This window comes from Gossypium arboreum, chromosome 13 (genome assembly GCF_025698485.1).
Source record: "Gossypium arboreum isolate Shixiya-1 chromosome 13, ASM2569848v2, whole genome shotgun sequence".
Lineage (NCBI taxonomy): Eukaryota > Viridiplantae > Streptophyta > Magnoliopsida > Malvales > Malvaceae > Gossypium > Gossypium arboreum.
In genome coordinates, this window is record NC_069082.1 from 50,006,706 (window position 1) to 50,027,573 (window position 20,868).

The following is a 20,868-nucleotide window of genomic DNA, read 5'->3' on the forward strand; positions in this document are numbered from 1 at the left end:
AAGCTTTACACAAGAGGGTGAATTGCTGATGCCATGTTCCAAACATGTCCTAGACATGGTCTTACACTAGCTTGCATTACATTGCTGATGCCATGTTCCAAACACGGTCTTACACTGGCTCTCATATCGTGGCCGATGCTATGCCCCAGACATGGTCTTACACTAGCACACATATCACCCAAATGTCATGGCATGGATATCCAATCTATTCCTAGGTTCAATCGGGACTCTACTACATTAAATTTCATCATGCATCATTCATAAGCAATTTCAACTATATTATGCAAAATTAATCATTCAACACATAATAACGATAAAGTTGCCTTACTTACATACAACTTACCTCAGTATACAAAAATTGGGCGGCTAGTTAGATTTAGTCTACTTGCCTAGAGTTCCCCTAGTCTAGGCCCTGATTTTGTATTTCTTGATCTAAAATGATAAAAATTCACTAATTTAAACATCATATTAATCAATGCATTTCATAATTCGTATTTTGGAAAAATTGACCATTTTTCCCTAGACTTTCATAAAATTACAATTTTACCCCTAAGCTCGTAAATCGATTTTTATTGAATTTCCTCATTAACCAAGCTTAGCCGAATTCTTTTTATACCTATATCGTCTCAAAATTTCAACTATTTCACACAACTACGATCCATTTAGCAAACTTCACAAAATGGTCCATTTTAGGTGTTTTCATGAAAACCCCTTTCACAAAAGTTGTTTATTTAACAACCATGCTTCATTTTATTCCATGAAAATTTAGAAAGCAACATGGACACTCTCATGGAAAATCCCTAGTCTCTCAAACATTTTACAAAATAGTCCCCCTATTAGTTAGCTTAAGCTATAAGGGCTCCAAAAGTACAAAAATCATTAGGAAAGACCACCAAAATCACTTACTTGCAAGGGTGAAGAGTTGCTGAAATTTCAAGCTTCCAAAACTCTCATTTTGCTAAAAATTTCGGTGGAGAGGAGGAAGATGAAAGGTGATATCTTTTCCTCTTTATTTTATTTTTTTAAGTCAAATTAGTCACCAAATTTCACCTAACCTTTGACCATTGCATTTTCTTTGTCTCTATGGCCGGCCACCCTAGTTAGAATAGGTCTATTTTCCTTTTAAAGACCCCTAATTATGATTCTCTACCTATTTAACACCATTTGCTAGTAAAATAAAACTTTTTCCCTTTATGCGATTTAGTCATTTTTCGCAATTGAGCATGCAATCGCTGAAATTATTTCACCAAAATTTTCATGCACTCATATAAACATGCTATAACACATAAAATAATATTAAAAATAATTTCTCCGACCTCAGGTTAGTGGTTCCAAACCACTGTTCTAACTAGGCCCAAAATCGGGCTGTTACAGTGTGACTCATACGACCAAGAGACACGCCTATGTCTTAAGCCGTGTGGACATTCGAAATAGGGACACACAACTGTGTCCCAGCCCGTGTTCGTACCTATGTAACTCACTGACTTGGGTCACACGGCCAAGCCCCATGCTTGTGTGCCAGGCTGTGTACCCTTCAAAGTAACCTCACATGCCCTTGTGCTAGGTCGTGTGCTAGGCCATGTAACAGCCTGACTTGCAACCTTTTGAAAGCTACAGGGGACACATGGCCGTGTCGGCGGGCCGTGTGTCACAAACGGTTGAGACACATGGCCGTGTCGCTTAGCTGTGTATCACACACGATTGAGACACACGCGCGTGTCTCTACCCGTGTGGACGAAAAATAGGCCATTTCCATGCCATTTTTCATACCCAAACTCACACTTTATGCACAAGCCATTTGCACCTAAAATAAAGCATTCAAAACACACTTTTCATATGCATATCCCAGCTTACACAACATAGAAACTATCCATTCAACCAATAGGTTGAAATGACACCTCAATTTCAACAATCAAACTTACCTAAACATTTAACCAATTCCTTCACTAATTTAACTACCAATTGAAAAAAAATTCACTATCACATTTTTTATAATGATCATATACCAAAAACTCATGTACAACCAATGCAAAAAGACCATTTTCCCAACTAACATATACCATAACCAATTTGACCCAAAAGATGATCACTTCCAAACTACCAAAACTAGCCATTTTCAACATTATGCTACATTCATTCCACACCAACCATTCATTTTTACCATACCATTTCCTTACCATCATCTTAACCAACACGACATCAAGTTAACAACCACACAAAATACCATATAATCTTAATATCATACTAACTAATTCATTAACCAAGATAACATATATACAAGCCACACATTATAGCTAAATTCATTAAACAAAACACCTATACATGCCATTATAACCATGAATCAAAATCATCAAAATTAACCGATTTAGCCAATGGGTAGTGTGATGGATCTCCGACAGCCTTGCAACTCGTACGAGCTTTCGATTAACTAGAAACACAAAGAAATTAACATGAAGTAAGCATGTAATGCTTAGTAAGTTCGTAATTCATAAACAAAGCTTACCATTTCAATTTATAAGCATAAAAACAATTTGAGATAATCCAATATGATTTGGCCTTAGCCTAAACAACAACATCCTTTCAAGTTAGATAATCTTATAGCTTAGCAAATCATCTCAATAACATCATGCCTTTTATATACACTATTTATAAGCATATATACTTTCAAGTATATGGCTAAGCATATTTCAAATATCATCATGTAACACCCCTTACCCGTATCTGACACCGGACAAGGTCCGAGGCGTTACCGGACTCAAACATAAACAAACATACATAACCGAGACATGAATTTTCGTCCAAAATTAAAACTTTTCATTCACAAGCATATTGTCCCTTATACGGGCTCACGGGGCCCAAAACAAACATTGGGTGTGGATTGGGACTAAATCGAGGACTTTCAAAACCTTTTGTGGCATTTAGAAAAATTTCTTATTTTGGAGGGTTACACGCCCGTGTGGGTAGGCCGTGTGGTCACACACGCCCGTGTGGATTGGGACACGCCCGTGTAACTCTTTATTTATGACATCATCAATATAATTAGGGTCACACGGCCAAGTCACACGCCCATGTGCTTAGGCCATGTGGCGAATTAAATTCCAAAAATTAGGTGCAAACTTCACAAGGCCAGGGCACACGCCCATGTCCTGAGACCATGTCCTGCACATGGATGAGACACACAGCCGTGTCTCTGCCCATGTATTTACTACTAGGCATTCTGTTTTACCTAATTAGGGTGCAAGGGACACACAGCTGAATCATACGCCCATGGGGCAGACCGTGTGACACACACGGCCTAGACACATGCCCGTGTGTCTACCCGTGTGGACAACTATAAGGCTATTTTCCAAGCCTTTTGCCACCCTTAGACACTCACATACTTAGACATGTTTCATGGCACACAACATGTCACTTTTTAACAATCAATCATTCCTAATCAAGACTAATTCATGCCCATGAAATGTCACCATTTCACATACTCAAATTAACAAGATTACTTAAGATATTCCATACCAATTTCACATCCAATCAATGTTATTAATCTACTCTCATTTTACACATTTAAACCATGATTATAACCATACTAATTTGTCATCATTCATTCACCATACTTATATGCCATATAACACCATCCATCATCATCAAGACTTTGACACATGCATGCATAAATAATTAGGTTTACAACCCAATAATCAATATAAGCCACATCTCATGGCCTTATACAAAATGAATCAAATTTCATCATAAGCCAGCACACTTGGCTAAACCAATATGACATGTAACAAAAATACCAAGTCCCTATACATACATACCATACTCAAAATGTTAAGACAAACTATACCCAATATCCAATTGATTGTGTGATCGAGCCTCTGACGTCTTTCGATCCCCAAGCTAGCTTAGAGATACTATAAGAAAATGGAAAAGAGATGGGAGTAAGCATAGAGCTTAGTAAGTTCACATGCAAATAAATAGCAACATAAACATGAATGCTATACAATTAACATAACATGATTTACATATATGTCATCATAGTTTAATAGGCATAACTTACTCATTTTCAATCTTACCAAAAGTTCATCACATACCGATCTCATTCATATGGGTTTTCGTACATACCTATACCAACTCGTAACATATTGTCATATTTCCTCATCATTGATTTACTTGTCAAATGACTCACTGATTCACCCGTTGAACACTTGGAATACTATCGGATACACGGAAAGTTTACACAACCTACTTCATACGTAGCCACATGCTACCTCTTATCACATATTACACATTGCTCACTCTCGAGCTAATTACGGGCCTGCTCACACAAGCTGACAGTCAGGACGTAACTACTCGGGCTACTCACACAAGTTGATAGGTACCCGCAACACATGTCGGGCTACCCAGCCACTAGTAGAAAGTAAAAGACTAGCACCCGGATTCACATAAACACATATCGCATATCTTATGAGCTCAAAACATATAGTTCCTAGTGACATGTCACTCATATCCTAAACTATTCTTAAGGTTCAAACGGGATTTTCTCGATGTCACATATTCGTTGAACTTGTTCACAATGTTATTCATACACTCGTCATAACAATTAAACATAGAGACTCATACATTAATAAAACATTAAAATATGAAACAACATTGCATTATTTAAAGATGAACTTACCTCGATACAAAATATGGACAATTAATTCATTTTAGTCCAAAATCTTGTTCTTTCCCCAGTCTAGGTTCGGACTCCGTTTTTTCTGATCTATAATAGAAAATTTAGCTCATTTAATCATCACATTACTCAAATCAGTCGAAAAACTATATTTTGGCAAAAGTACAATTTTGCCCCTAAACTTTTACATATTTACAAATTAGTCCCTAGGCTCGTAAAATGAAATGTGTCCATTTTCTTTGTTACCCAAGCCTAGCCGAACCTAACACATGCTCATAACAACCCAAACTTTCCTTCAAATCAGATTTTTACTACTCATTTTTACAACTTTTACAAAAAGGTCCTTTTAGGTGTTTTCATACAAAATCACTTAAAAAAGACGTTTATCACACATCAAACTTTCATATTCCTCCATTAAACATCAAAATACATGCATGTCACACATGGGTAAGTTTTTAAACATGAACCCTAGCTCAAAATAATGGTAGAAATAGCTAGATCATGCTTCGAGGATCTCAAAAACATAAAGAACATTAAAAACGGGGCTAGGGAGTACTTACAATCGAGCTTGAAAGGATGAACAAAACCCTAGCTATGGCTTCTTAGAATTTTCGACAATGAGGGAGGAAGATGGATACAATTTTGACTTAATTTTCCCTTTTTATTCTTTTATTAACCAAACGACAAAAATGCCCTTAGGCCATTCTTTCAAAATTTTCCTATTCATGCCCATTTTTGTCCATAAAAATAGAATTTGGGTAAATTGCTATTTAAGGACCGCTAATTAAAAATCCATTGAAATTTCATGCTTAAAGCTTCTAGAACTCACATTTTACAACTTTTGTAATTTCGTCCTAAATGTCAAATTGGACTCTTTATCAATAAACTTTCTTCATGAAATTTTCACACAAGCATGCAATCATATCATAGACATCATAATAATCATAGAATAATTATTTCTACTTCAGATTTGTGATCTCGAAACTACTGTTCTGACTAGACCCTTGTAACACCCCGAACCCGAGACCATTTCCGGTGTCGGACACGAGGGGTTAACAAGCCAAGTTCACATGTTTTGCCCACCAATTTGACATTTCCAGTCAGGCTGGAAAACTACGTCACCGACGCCTTAAAAATCATATCTCGAGTTTCAAAACTCGGAAACTGGTTTCGTAAATTTTCCCTGAATTTAGACTCATATATCCATCCATGGATTTATTTCTAGAATTTTTGGTTGGGCCAATTGGTACAGTTTATTAGTTAAAGTCACCCATGTTACAGGGATCGACTGCTCTGACCTTTGCGCGTTATAACTTGAATATCTCTCTGTACCGGGCTTTAATACTGGTGCCGTTTGTTTCTAATGAAACTAGACTCAAAATGGAATCTGTACATATAAGGCATGACTCCTAATTCTTTCTGGATAATTTATAGTAAATTTTTAAAGTTGCGACAAGGGACCCAGAAACCGTTCTGGCCCTGTCTCACAATAGCTTTCATATCTCTTAACATGTAGCTCCTATGACCATTTCGTTTCTTCCATATGAAAATAGACTCATCAAGGTTCATTTACATAGCTTATTCACTATTTAATACCATTCCTACAAATTTTTGTGATTTTTCACATTCACGTCACTGCAGCTGGCAGCTTCTGTTTTTAAGGTAGGTCTTACCTATTTTGTAGTCTCCATGAACCAACTAGTCTTGCCATACATAGGTTCATATATGATCATTTTAACCATACCAATGGCTGATCATGTGACCAACACTCCCATTTCCAATCCATAATCACATCATGACACCATATATATATATGCAAACCACAAACGGTCTAAGTTCGTACTTTACTTTTACGAGCCATTTTCGCATGGCCGTACACATATACATCACAACATAATTGAACCAACAAGGGGTAGTCCTATACATGCCATTTCAAATTCCAACCAAAATTATACCAAGATGGAGGCTTTGATAGTGTAGATGACTTCGACCTTAATGATCCCGAATCCGATTGCCATCGAGCAAAATCTATAAACCGAGAGCCAAAGCAACGGGTAAGCATATTTATGCTTAGTAAGTCTCAAGCAATAAAATCAGCTTTAATTAAAGCAATACATTCACATAGCCAAATGCATCATTTCATTAATACACGTTCACATAATCATACTTACTTCACCATCCCAACTCTTATGTTCATACACAAATAACGGCTTCGTTAAGGCCGATAACTCGTTCCATCATAGGAGCGGATATTCATACGCTCTACTCCTAGCGCAAAGCACACACCACACTTACCTTGTCATTGGGAAATTTCACAAGTGCATTAGCTGAAATTTTCCAGCAAGCTTATAATTTTCAAATCACATACCTTCGAGTTTAACCGGATGTCGCTACTGCTCAAACGCCGGGACATAGCCCGGTTATGGTAACCCGCACCAAGGCCTACGGGACTTAACCCGGATATCACGATTTGCACAAATGCCTTTGGGTCTTAGCCCGGATTTAACAACTTGCACGAATGCCTTCGGGTCTTAGCCCGGATTTAACTACTAGCATAAATGTCCTCGGGACTTAGCCCGGATGTAGCCACTAGCACAATTGCCTTCGGGTCTTAACCCGGATATAATTTCCAGCATTAACGTCTTCGGGGCTTAGCCCGGATATCATTCAATTTCTCATGCGCACATACATTAATAATCATTGGACATACATATTTCATTTTCGTTACTAAGGCTCAAACACAATTATATTCACTAGCATAATCGCCTTCGGGACTTAGCCCGGGTATCATTCGAATACTCATACACACATAAATCAATAATCAATACATCCATATTTCATTCCACAGAATTCAAGTAGGGTCACTTCTTGAGGACTTACCTCGGATGTTGTCGAACGGCTTTTACGGCTATTCGATCACTTTTTCCTTCCCCTTGTCCAATTGTGGCCCTCTAAGCTCTTGAGCTAATTCAAACAAATTCAATTTATTAAAACCTCATTGTGCTAGCTTATGGCCGAATATGACAAGGAGTTTAAATGGTCATATGGCCAACCTTTAGCTTGAATACACAATGGTCATGCACATTTTATACTACATCAAGCAATTCAATACAATTCATTCGAGCATCAAGGAAAAGCTAAGGCCTTCAATAGGCTACCCAAGGCGAATATTCATGTCCATGTTGAGGCCAATTATGCACTTAATACCTCACAAAAACAGCATGCATTTTACTAGTTAATGCTTTGCATATTGTAGCTCAAAACTTATAATATAGCATCAAGCACTCATATGTGTGCTAGGCCGAATGTGCTTATGACTTCACAATCATTCTTCAACATCTTCTTCTTTAAACAAACATATTCATCACTTAGTTCATAACCAAAACATCATGTGCAAACTCATATATACATATATGAGCATGGCCGAATTTCAAGGTGTCCATAGCCATCCAAAACACAAATTTTAGCTAACATGCAAGAAGCATGAACCATGCTCATGAATGCATCATGGCCGAATATGAAAATCATGCCCCTTTCAACTTCAATCATGGTTAAACAAAAAGAAAACTCAAAGTCTTACTCAAGATGGCTACAAAGAAATCTCAAGAGTAGACAACCCATCATTGCATGCATCATCATCAAGCTTCACACTTAGCATGCAATGGCTTTATCACCATAACAACTTGGCCAAATACCATTTCCATGGCATAACAAAGATTTGAGCCTTGGCTGACATGCACATCAAGTTAGCAACTAAAACATGCATGAATCTCATGACACAACCTCATACATACCTTAATCTTGGTACAAGTATAGCCAAATCTCCTTCTTGTTCTCTTCCAAACCAAGCATGAAGCAAAACTCCTATCTCCTCCCTTAGTATTTTCGGCCAAAAAGGAAAGAACAAGGATGAACAATTTTTTCTTGTTTTTCTTTCACTTGCACGGCAATGGGGGGGGAAGGATGAGCTATTTTTTTGATTTTTTTGTTTCTCCTCCAACATCATTAATTATTTTATCATTTAATTCATCATGCATTAACAAAACATGTTTCAACATGTTTTCTTTGCCCATAAACCATGTCATGGCCGGCCGCTAGCTTCTTTTGGGGAAATTTGACATGCAAATCCTTTATTTTTGCATGCATGAGAAACTAGTCATCACACATTTCCCCATCATACTTTCAAAGTTCACTACTAGGTCCTTTCTAGTGAAATTTACCTTTATAACTCTAAATCGAAACATCAAAGATGTCACACATGAATACACACATATTATAGGCATCGAAATAAATTTTAAATTATTTTTATGCCTCGGTTTTGTGGTCCCGAGACCACATTCACTAGGGTCAATTTTGGGTGTCACAACTCTCCCCACTTAAGAAATTTTCGTCCCCAAAATCTTACCGTAAATAGGTTTGGATATCACTCTTTCATAGAGTTCTCGGTCTCCCAAGTAGCTTCTTCTATCCCGTGCTTGAGCCATAACACTTTCACTAGCGGAACCCGCTTGTTTCGCAACTCTTTCACTTCTCGTGATAGGATAAAAATCGGTTCTTCCTCATAACTCATATTAGCTTGAATTTCAATTTCTGATGGAGTAATCACGTGCGATGGATCGGATCTATAGCGTCAAGCATCGAACGTGAAAGACATCGTGAACCTTTTCGAGTTCGGGGGCAAAATCAAACGATATGCCACCGGACCGACTCGCTTCGGATATCTCATATGGCCCAATGAACCTCGGGCTCAACTTGCCCTTACGGCTGAATCGAGTATCTTTTCCAAGGCGATACCTTGAGAAACACTTTATCACCCACGATACTCGATATCCTTACGCTTCAGTCCGCGTCGACTTCGGACGATCGGAGGCTATCTTTAGACTTTCACGGATTACTTTCACTTTCTGCTCAGATCTCTAATCAAATCCACCGAAAATCTTGCTTTCACCAAGCTCACCCAAAACAATGGTGTACGGCATTTACGACCGTATAAGGCCTCATAGGTGCCATCTTAATACTTGATTGAAAGTCGTTGTTGTAAGCGAATTCAATCAACGGCAAATACCGCTCCCATGAACCACTAAACTCGAGGACGCAACATCTCAACATATCCTCAAGTATCTCGAATTATCCGCTCGGATTGACCATCGGTTTGGGGTGAAAGGCGGTCTTTGAAATGCAACTTGGTACCCAAAGCTTCTTGCAATTTTTTCCAAAATCGCGAGGTAAATCTCGGATCTCTATCCGACACGATGGAAATAGGCACCCGTGTAATCTCACAATCGAGAACGTACAATTCGGCTAATTTGTCCATTGAAAATCCGCACGTCTGGGGACAAAGTGAGCCGACTTAGTCAATCTGTCTACCACGACCCAATCCGCATCCTTCTTACTTGTCGACAATGGCGCCCGGATACAAAGTCCATTGTGACTCGATCCCATTTCCACTCGGGTATCGTGATTGGTCAAGTAATCTCAAGGCACTTGATGTTCCGCTTTCACTTGTTGACATATTAAACATCTCGAAACAAAGTCGAGATGTCTCGCTTCATACCAAGCCACCAAACCGACGCTTTCAAATCATTGTACATCTTCGACTCCCGGTGGATTGCCATTCAGCTACAATGGGCTTCGTTCGAATTATCGAAATGAGTTCAATTCTTTGGAACACACAGACGACTTTTGAACCTCAAACAATCGTCATCATCGATTTGAAATTCGAGTCCTTGTTCGAACACACTCACCGCTTTGCGCCAACTCGTCGTCGACTTTCGAGCTTCTCGAATTTGATGTATCAATAGTGGTTTGGCTTTCAATTCAGCTACTAACACACTATCGGATCGAATGCATAAGTGCACGCTCATCGCCAGAAGCTTAATAATGATTTATGACTCAAGGCATCCGCAACCACATTCGCCTTTCCGGATGATAGTCAATGACCAGCTCATAATCTTTTAACAGCTCGAGCCAACGTCTTTGTCGCAGATTTAAGTCTCTTTGGGTCATCAAATATTTGAGACTTTTGTGATCCGAGTACACATGGCACCTTTCACCAAATAAGTAATGTCGCCAAATCTTTAAGGCGAACACGATGGCGCCAATTCGAGATCATGAGTCGGATAATTTTTCTCATGTGGCTTTAATTGCCTCGACGATAGGCCACAACTCAACCTTCTTGCATCAATACACAACCTAACCCAAGTAGGGAGGCGTCGCTATAGATGACGAACTCTTTGCGGACTCGGGTTGCACTAGAATTGGGGCTTCACCAAATAAGTTTTCAGTTGATCGAAACCTTTTTGACATTTCTCCGTCCATTCAACTTAACATCCTTTTGGAGTAGCCGTCATCGGCGTGGCTATCGTTGAGAACCTTTACAAATCGTCGGTAATAACCAAGCCCCAAAAAGCTCCGAACCTCAAGAATATTTCTGAGGCTTCCAATTAAGTATGGCTGAAATTTTTATTCGGTCGACTCGAATACCCGATGCGATACCACATGACCCAAGAAGCTAACCTCTCTTAACCGTAACTCACACTTGTTGAACTTAGCATATAATTGCTTATCCCAAAAATTTGCAAAGATCGACCGCAGTGTTCAAATGTTCGGTCTCATTTCTTGAATAGACCAAGATGTCATCAATGAACACGACTACTTAATCGATCCAAATATGGTCTCAAGATCCGATTCATTAAATCCATAAATACCGCAGGGCATTAGTGAGCCCAAACGGCATCACTAGGAACTCATAGTGACCATATCTTGTTCAAGGCGCCTTGGGTACGTCCGAATCTCGGATTCACAATTGATAATAGCCCGATCTCAAATCTATTTTCGAGAACACCGAGGCTCCTTCAGTTGATCGAACAAGTCATCGATACGTGGTAACGAATATTTGTTCTTTATCGTCGCTTTATTAAGTCGACGATAGTCGATCTGCACCGCATGGTTCCATCCTTCTTTTCACAAACAACACCGGCGCACCCTAAGGCGAACAACTCGGGCGAGCAAAACCTCTATCCACCAATTCTTGCAATCGAGCTTTCAACTCCTTTAATTCGTTGGTGCCATACGATACGAGCTAACGAAATTAGAGTGGTACCAGTACCAATTGATGCCAAATTCTATTTCCGAACAGTGGTAAACCCGCAATTCTTCAGGAAAACATCCGGTATTCACAAACCACGGCACAGATTCGAGTTTCTTTTCGATTCCTTGTCATCGAGCACGTACGCAAGGTACGCTTCGCACCCTTTTCTTACATATTTTTGAGCCAACATTGCTGATATTACAGCTGGCAACCTCTTTAAGTCCGTAGACTCAACCCGAATTATCTCATTATTCACGCACCTCAAATCGATAGTCTTGCTTTTGCAATTTACAACCGCATCGTGCATGGTCAACCAATCCAAACCAAGAATAACGTCGAATTCATCGAACGGCAAAAGCATCAAGTCCGCCGGAAAACAAGAACCTCTGAACACTAGGGGACTTTTCTTGCACACTTTGTTGACAAGCACGTAATGACCCAAGGGGTTCGACACCCGAATTACAAACTCAGTAGACTCAATAGGCAAAGTCTTACTGGATGCTAAGGTTTCACATATATAAGAATGAGTAGAACCAGGGTCAACCAAAGCAATCACATTAGTATTGAAAAGAGTGAAAATACCAGAATGACACCGGTGAGGCAAAGATCCTCGCGTCTGGCGTGATGGCATAAGTCCTAGCAGGGCCCGAGCCTCGGATCTAATGGTAGCATCTCTAGATCCTCCCTTACCGCCACTAACATTGCCCATATTCCTAGGTGGCTACCTCGAGCAGGTAGCACCGGGTTTCCACTTTGACTTACATTTTGTTCAAGCAACCTCGGGCAATCCTTCATAAAGTGGTCGGCCGATCCACACTTATAGCAGAGCGATCACGGAACCAACAGCTCCCGAATGCCATTGCCACAATGCGACACTCCGCCTCTCTCGGCGATCATTTCCACCATCGGCGATCAAGTGGCTCGTGTGGTCACAGGGGTCGATCGCGTCCTCGTCTAGAAAAGCCCGAAACGCCTCTAGACCGCTCACATCATCTCGAAATCTCTTCGATGCTGTTGAAGAGACTTTCCGAGGACCTCTTTCGAATTCTCCGGTTCCCACATCAACTTTTGTTTCTCCTTTCTAAGCTCTTCTACTTTACAAGCTCGCTCAACAAGTACTACGAACTCTCGATTTCGAGAATGCTAACGAACATCCTTATATCATCATTCAGCCCATCCTCGAGCGTTTACATAATAGCTTCGACGAAATGCATTCTCGCGTGTCGGCTAAGCCCCACAATTTTTCGTTCATAGTCGAATCGACGAGAACCTTGCTTAAGATCCGAAATTCCTTCGCTTTTGGTCGATGAATCTCGATCGATATACTTTTTTTTCGAACCCGGTTTGAAAGAATTCTGAGTCACTTGCTCTCTAGGCACCACGAAGTCGAGTACTCCACCAATAGTAGGCGGAATCGTAGCAAGGAGATGGTACACTTTAAGCACTCATCGGTGTACAAGATAGCTCATTGAGCACCGGATAGTGTTATCCAACCAAAATTCAGCTTGCTCGGCATCGTCGCTATCCATAGCCCTCAATTCAAGGCCCCATGTTTACTGAATTCTGTCGATCGGGGCTTACTTGACCTTATTTGGTCGATTCATCGGAGGTATTGTAGGTCTGGGGTTGCATTTGTCGGGAGTGGAGGTTGTGGAACAGTAGTGTTAGTTCGAATGTATTGGTTATACCATTCATTCATCACACTATAAAAGGCTTGCCTAGCCTCATCATTCGGATTGCTGGCCATAGGTTGAGAGTCCGCGGCGCTGTCCCTTGCGCTGGAGCAGCGCCACACTCTCCACATCATCAGCTATCGCTTCGGTTGGGATCGGGATCCATTACTATAAACAAACACAAAGTCAAATTGTCAAGTCACCACACTATCGACTCATCATTTAATGGCATGTATAGCTAGACCCCAAACACATCACGGTAGTCCTAGAATCGACTAAACCGTGGCTCGATACCAATAAAACTGTAACACCCGAACCCGAGACCATTGCCGGTGTCGGACACGAGGGTTAACAAGCCAAGTTCACATGTTTTGCCCACCAATTTGACATTTCCAGTCAGGCTGGAAAACTGCGTCACCGTCGCCTTAAAAATCATATCTCGAGTTTCAAAACTCAGAAACTGGTTTCGTAAATTTTCCCTGAATTTAGACTCATATATCCATCCATGGATTTATTTCTAGAATTTTTGGTCAGGCCAATTGGTACAGTTTATTAGTTAAAGTCACCCATGTTACAGGGATCGACTGCTCTGACCTTCGCGCGTTATAACTTGAATATCTCTCTGTACAGGGCTTTAATACTGGTGCCATTTGTTTCTAATGAAACTAGACTCAAAATGGAATCTGTACATATAAGGAATGACTCCTAATTCTTTCTGGATAATTTATAGTAAATTTTAAAGTTGCGACAGGGGACCCAGAAACCGTTCTGGCCCTGTCTCACAATAGCTTTCATATCTCTTAACATGTAGCTCCTATGACCATTTCGTTTCTTCCATATGAAAATAGACTCATCAAGGTTCATTTACATAGCTTATTCACTATTTAATACCATTCCTACAAATTTTGGTGATTTTTCACATTCACGTCACTGCAGCTGGCAGCTTCTGTTTTAAGGTAGGTCTTACCTATTTTGTAGTCTCCATGAACCAACTAGTCTTGCCATACATAGGTTCATATATGATCATTTTAACCATACCAATGGCTGATCATGTGACCAACACTCCCATTTCCAATCCATAATCACATCATGACACCATATATATATATACAAACCACAAACGGTCTAAGTTCGTACTTTACTTTTACGAGCCATTTTCGCATGGCCATACACATATACATCACAACATAATTGAACCAACAAGGGGTAGTCCTATACATGCCATTTCAAATTCCAACCAAAATTATACCAAGATGGAGGCTTTGATAGTGTAGATGACTTCGACCTTAATGATCCCGAATCCGATTGCCATCGAGCAAAATCTATAAAACTGAGAGCCAAAGCAACGGGGTAAGCATATTTATGCTTAGTAAGTCTCAAGCAATAAAATCAGCTTTAATTAAAGCAATACATTCACATAGCCAAATGCATCATTTCATTAATACACGTTCACATAATCATACTTACTTCACCATCCCAACTCTTATGTTCATACACAAATAACGGCTTCGTTAAGGCCGATAACTCGTTCCATCATAGGAGCGGATATTCATACGCTCTTACTCCTAGCGCGCAAAGCACACACCACACTTACCTTGTCATTGGGAAATTTCACAAGTGCATTAGCTGAAATTTTCCAGCAAGCTTATAATTTTCAAATCACATACCTTCGAGTTTAACCGGATGTCGCTACTGCTCAAACGCCTTGGGACATAGCCGGTTATGGTAACCCGCACCAAGGCCTCACGGACTTAACCCGGATATCACGATTTGCACAAATGCCTTCGGGTCTTAGCCCGGATTTAACAACTTGCACGAATGCCTTCGGGTCTTAGCCCGGATTTAACTACTAGCATAAATGTCCTCGGGACTTAGCCCGGATGTAGCCACTAGCACAATTGCCTTCGGGTCTTAACTCGGATATAATTTCCAGCATTAACGTCTTCGGGGCTTAGCCCGGATATCATTCAATTTCTCATGCGCACATACATTAATAATCATTGGACATACATATTTCATTTTCGTTACTAAGGCTCAAACACAATTATATTCAAGAGCATAATCGCCTTGGGACTTAGCCCGGTATCATTCAATACTCATACACACATAAATCAATAATCAATACATCCATATTTCATTCCACAGAATTCAAGTAGGGTCACTTCTTGAGGACTTACCTCGGATGTTGTCGAACGGCTTTTACGGCTATTCGATCACTTTTTCCTTCCCCTTGTCCAATTGTGGCCCTCTAAGCTCTTGAGCTAATTCAAACAAATTCAATTTATTAAAACCTCATTGTGCTAGCTTATGGCCGAATATGACAAGGAGTTTAAATGGTCATATGGCCAACCTTTAGCTTGAATACACAATGGTCATGCACATTTTATACTACATCAAGCAATTCAATACAATTCATTCGAGCATCAAGGAAAAGCTAAGGCCTTCAATAGGCTACCCAAGGCCGAATATTCATGTCCATGTTGAGGCCAATTATGCACTTAATACCTCACAAAAACAGCATGCATTTTACTAGTTAATGCTTTGCATATTGTAGCTCAAAACTTATAATATAGCATCAAGCACTCATATGTGTGCTAGGCGAATGTGCTTATGACTTCACAATCATTCTTCAACATCTTTTCTTTAAACAAACATATTCATCACTTAGTTCATAATCAAAACATCATGTGCAAACTCATATATACATATATGAGCATGGCCGAATTTCAAGGTGTCCATAGCCATCCAAAACACAAATTTTAGCTAACATGCAAGAAGCATGAACCATGCTCATGAATGCATCATGGCCGAATATGACAATCATGCCCCTTTCAACTTCAATCATGGTTAAACAAAAAGAAAACTCAAAGTCTTACTCAAGATGGCTACAAAGAAATCTCAAGAGTAGACAACCCATCATTGCATGCATCGTCATCAAGCTTCACACTTAGCATGCAATGGCTTTATCACCATAACAACTTGGCCAAATACCATTTCCATGGCATAACAAAGATTTGAGCCTTGGCTAACATGCACATCAAGTTAGCAACTAAAACATGCATGAATCTCATGACACAACCTCATACATACCTTAATCTTGGTACAAGTATAGCCAAATCTCCTTCTTGTTCTCTTCCAAACCAAGCATGAAGCAAAACTCCTATCTCCTCCCTTAGTATTTTCGGCCAAAAGGAAAGAACAAGGATGAACAATTTTTTCTTGTTTTTCTTTCACTTGCACGGCAATGGGGGGAAGGATGAGCTATTTTTTGATTTTTTGTTTCTCCTCCAACATCATTAATTATTTTATCATTTAATTCATCATGCATTAACAAAACATGTTTCAACATGTTTTCTTTGCCCATAAACCATGTCATGGCGGCCACTAGCTTCTTTTGGGGAAATTTGACATGCAAATCCTTTATTTTTGCATGCATGAGAAACTAGTCATCACACATTTCCCCATCATACTTTCAAAGTTCACTACTAGGTCCTTTCTAGTGAAATTTACCTTTATAACTCTAAATCGAAACATCAAAGATGTCACACATGAATACACACATATTATAGGCATCGAAATAAATTTTAAATTATTTTTATGCCTCGGTTTTGTGGTCCCGAGACCACATTCCGACTAGGGTCAATTTTGGGCTGTCACAACCCTAATTCAGGATGTTACACATCAACTCATACCTTTTCATACTTTCATAGCATCACTTATTGAAGCATTTGTCGAACCTTCCCTTTTTCATACTTGTTCAACCACTAGAATAATATCGGATACTCAGGAATCTCGCACACTATGTGCCAACATGTGGTCGAAACCACTTCTATCTCATTTCTTGTATCAATGCTCTCTCTCGAGCCATAAATGGGTCTGCTCACACAAGCTGTCAGTTAGGACATAGCTACATGGTGCTGCTCACACAAGCTGCCATGTAGTGCCAGCACATGCCGAAATATCAGCCACCAATAGGACGTACAAGACTAGCACCCAAAACGTAGTAACCCCTAATGACATGTCATTTCTATCCTACATATTCCTAAGGTTCAAACGAGATTCGAAAGTCGCCAAAACTCTATTGGATATTTTCGTAGGGTCATAATATCAAAATATATAACACGAAAGTATTTGATTCGAACATAATTCAATGTTAATTAAATATATGAACTTACCTCAAACACGAACGGAGAATTATGATTGATTAATCCAATACTTTTCTTTTCCCCAATCTAATTCCATACGTTGCTTTTCTTGATCTATATAATCAAATTTAACTCTTTTAAATTGCATTCTATTCAAGTTAATCCAAAGATCATATTTTGCCAAAATTACACTTTTGCCCCTATAATTTTAAATTTATTTCAATTTAGTCTTTAACTCATAAAAATGAAAATTCATGCAATTTAGTCCACACCCATTCTAGCCGAATATTAATTTAGTCCCTAGAAATCCCCATATTTCGTTTATTTCACATTTTTACCATGAACATTTTTATATATTTCAATTAAATACTTAAATGAAAAATTCGTCAAAAATTCCTTTACAAAAGTTGCTCAACTATCATCAAATATTCATTTTCATCCATCAAACATAAAAAAACCAATATACATTCATGGTAAAACCCTGGACTCTTAATAGTGTTGCAAATTAGTCCCTGGGCTAGCTAGATTAAGCTACAATGACTTCAAAAACATAGAAATCATTAAAAATAAGATGAAAAATACTCACATGTATAAGGGTAGGCCGAATGTTTGAGTGCTCAATAATGGTGATTTCTTCCTTGAAATTTCGACTAGGAGAGATGGACAAGTTAAATTTGGTCTTTGTTTTATTTATTTTGTTATTTAATTACTCAATTAATTATATAACGTTACTAAATCCCATTAATGATATCCAAACTTGTCCACTAATTAAATTAATGGTCTAATTACCATTTAAGGCCACTCATGTTTCACTTTCATAGCAAATTGACACCTTTTTCTAATAGAACACAAATTTTGCACTTTACGTGATTTAGTCTTTTTTTTAATCAAATTAAGGATGTAAACGATAAAATTTCTTCATGAAATTTTTATACGACACTACTAACATGATGTAAACATTAAAATAATATTAAAATAAATTATTTGACATCAGATTTGTGGTCCCGAAACCATTATTCCGACTTCACTAAAAACAGGCTATTATAACTTTTCCCCTAAGAAATTTTCGTCCTGGAAAATCTTACTAGAAAATAGATTCAGATATAGCTTTATCATAGCTTCCTTAGGCTCCCAGGTGGCTTCTTCTATCCTGTAACATTTCCAAAGAACCTTTACTAAAGCTACGCTTTTTTATTTCTTAACTCTTGAAACTTTCGTGCCAAAATTGTGATCAATTCTTCAATGTACGACATATCAGGCTGAAATTCAACATCTGTCAGTGAAATGATATGCGAAAGGTCTGACCGGTACCGTCGCAACATGGATACATGAAATACATTAAGAATCTTTTTTAACTCTAACGGTAAAGCTAGCCAATATGCCACTAGCCCTATTCATTTAATAATCTTATACTACCTGATAAATCATTGACTAAGCTTCCCTCTTAAACAAAGAACTCTCTTCCAAGGCGATACTTTCAGAAATTCTCTGTCGCCAATCGGAAATTCAATACCTTTACGTTTCAAATCTGTATACGACTTTTATTGATTTGAAGTTGCTTTCAAACTGTCACGGATTACTTTTACTTTTTCTTCAGTCTCATGAATCAAATCGACCCTGTGCATCTTTTCTCACTAAGCTCGATCCAATACAAAGGAGTTCAACATTTTCGGCGATACAAAGCTTCGCATGGTGCCAACTTTATACTTGACTGATGACTATTATTGTACACAAACTCAACCAACGGTTAATATTTCTCCTAGTTGCCTTCGAATTCTAATACGCAACAACAAAGCATATCTTTGAGTATCTGAATTACTCATTCGGACTGACCATCTGTCTAGGGATGAAATGCAATATTAAAATGTAATCGTATACCTAGAGCTTTCTGCAACTTACTCTAAAACCACGACGTAAACTGAGAATCTCTATATGAAATAATAGAAACTAGCACCCCGTGCAATCTGATAATCTCAGAGATGTGTAATTCAGCTAATGTCTCAAGGGAGTAATCTGTACGTACCAGAATAAAATGTGCTGGCTTCATCAAACGATCAACAACAACCTAAATGGCATCTTTCTTTCTCAAAGATAGGAGTAAACCTGATACGAAATCCATAGTAACTCGGTCCTATTTCCACTCCGGTATCTTCACTGGCTGCAACAAACCAGAAGGTACCTGATGTTCAGCTTTTACTTGTTGACATACTAAACATCTCAATACAAAATCTAAAATCTCACGCTTTATTCCCGGCCACCGATACATCTATTTTAAATTATTGTACATTTTAGTGCTACTAGGATGAATGGACAATCTACCACAATGAGCTTCATACAAAATCTTTCGAATCAAATCTGAATCCTTAAGTACACAAACTATGCCCCTAAAAAGTAAGCAATCATTGGACCTGATTTGAAAATCTAAATCAGGAGTCGTCTCACATAATTTTCATTTAGCTATCAACGCATCATCACATTTCTGAGCTTCACAAATCTGTTGTAAGAATAATGGTTTAGCTTTTAACTTAGCTAAAATCGAACCATCAATGGACAATGATAGCCTCGTATTTAATGCTAGCAAAGGAAACAAAGATTTTCTACTCAGAGCATCAGCTACTACATTTGCTTTTCTTGGATGATAATCAATAATCAAATCATAGTGTTTCAACAATTCGATCCATCTGCGCTATCTCAGGTTCAAATCTTTCTGTGTCATTAAATACTTCAAACTCTTATTATCGGTATAAATGTGACATTTTTCGCCATATAGATGGTGTCGAAAAATCATCAATGCAAACACAATTGTTGCCAACTCCAAATCATGTGTCGGGTAATTATTTTAATGCGGCTTTAATTGTCTGGAAGCATAAGCTATCACTTTACCTTCCTGCATCAAAACGTAGATTCTTTACCTTATTCAGGCTAAACTAAAACTAGTTCCTCAGTCAACAGTGCTTTCAACTGATTGAAACTTTGCCGACATTTCTCAAACCACTCAAACTTCACATCTTTCTGTACTCGTCATTGGAGTAGCTATCATCAAGAATCCCGTAATGAATCTTTTGTAATAACTAGCTAATCCCAGAAAACGTCTAACTTTAGATATGTTTCTTGGTGGTTTCCAATCAACAATCACTGAAATTTTACTCGGATTAACTCTGGTACCTTTAGTTGATACTATATGTCCTAGAAAATCGATTTCCCGAAGCCAAAATTCACATTTACTAAATTTGGAAAACAAATTCTTCTCACGCAGGGTCTGCAATACAATTCTCAAATGCTTGGCATGCT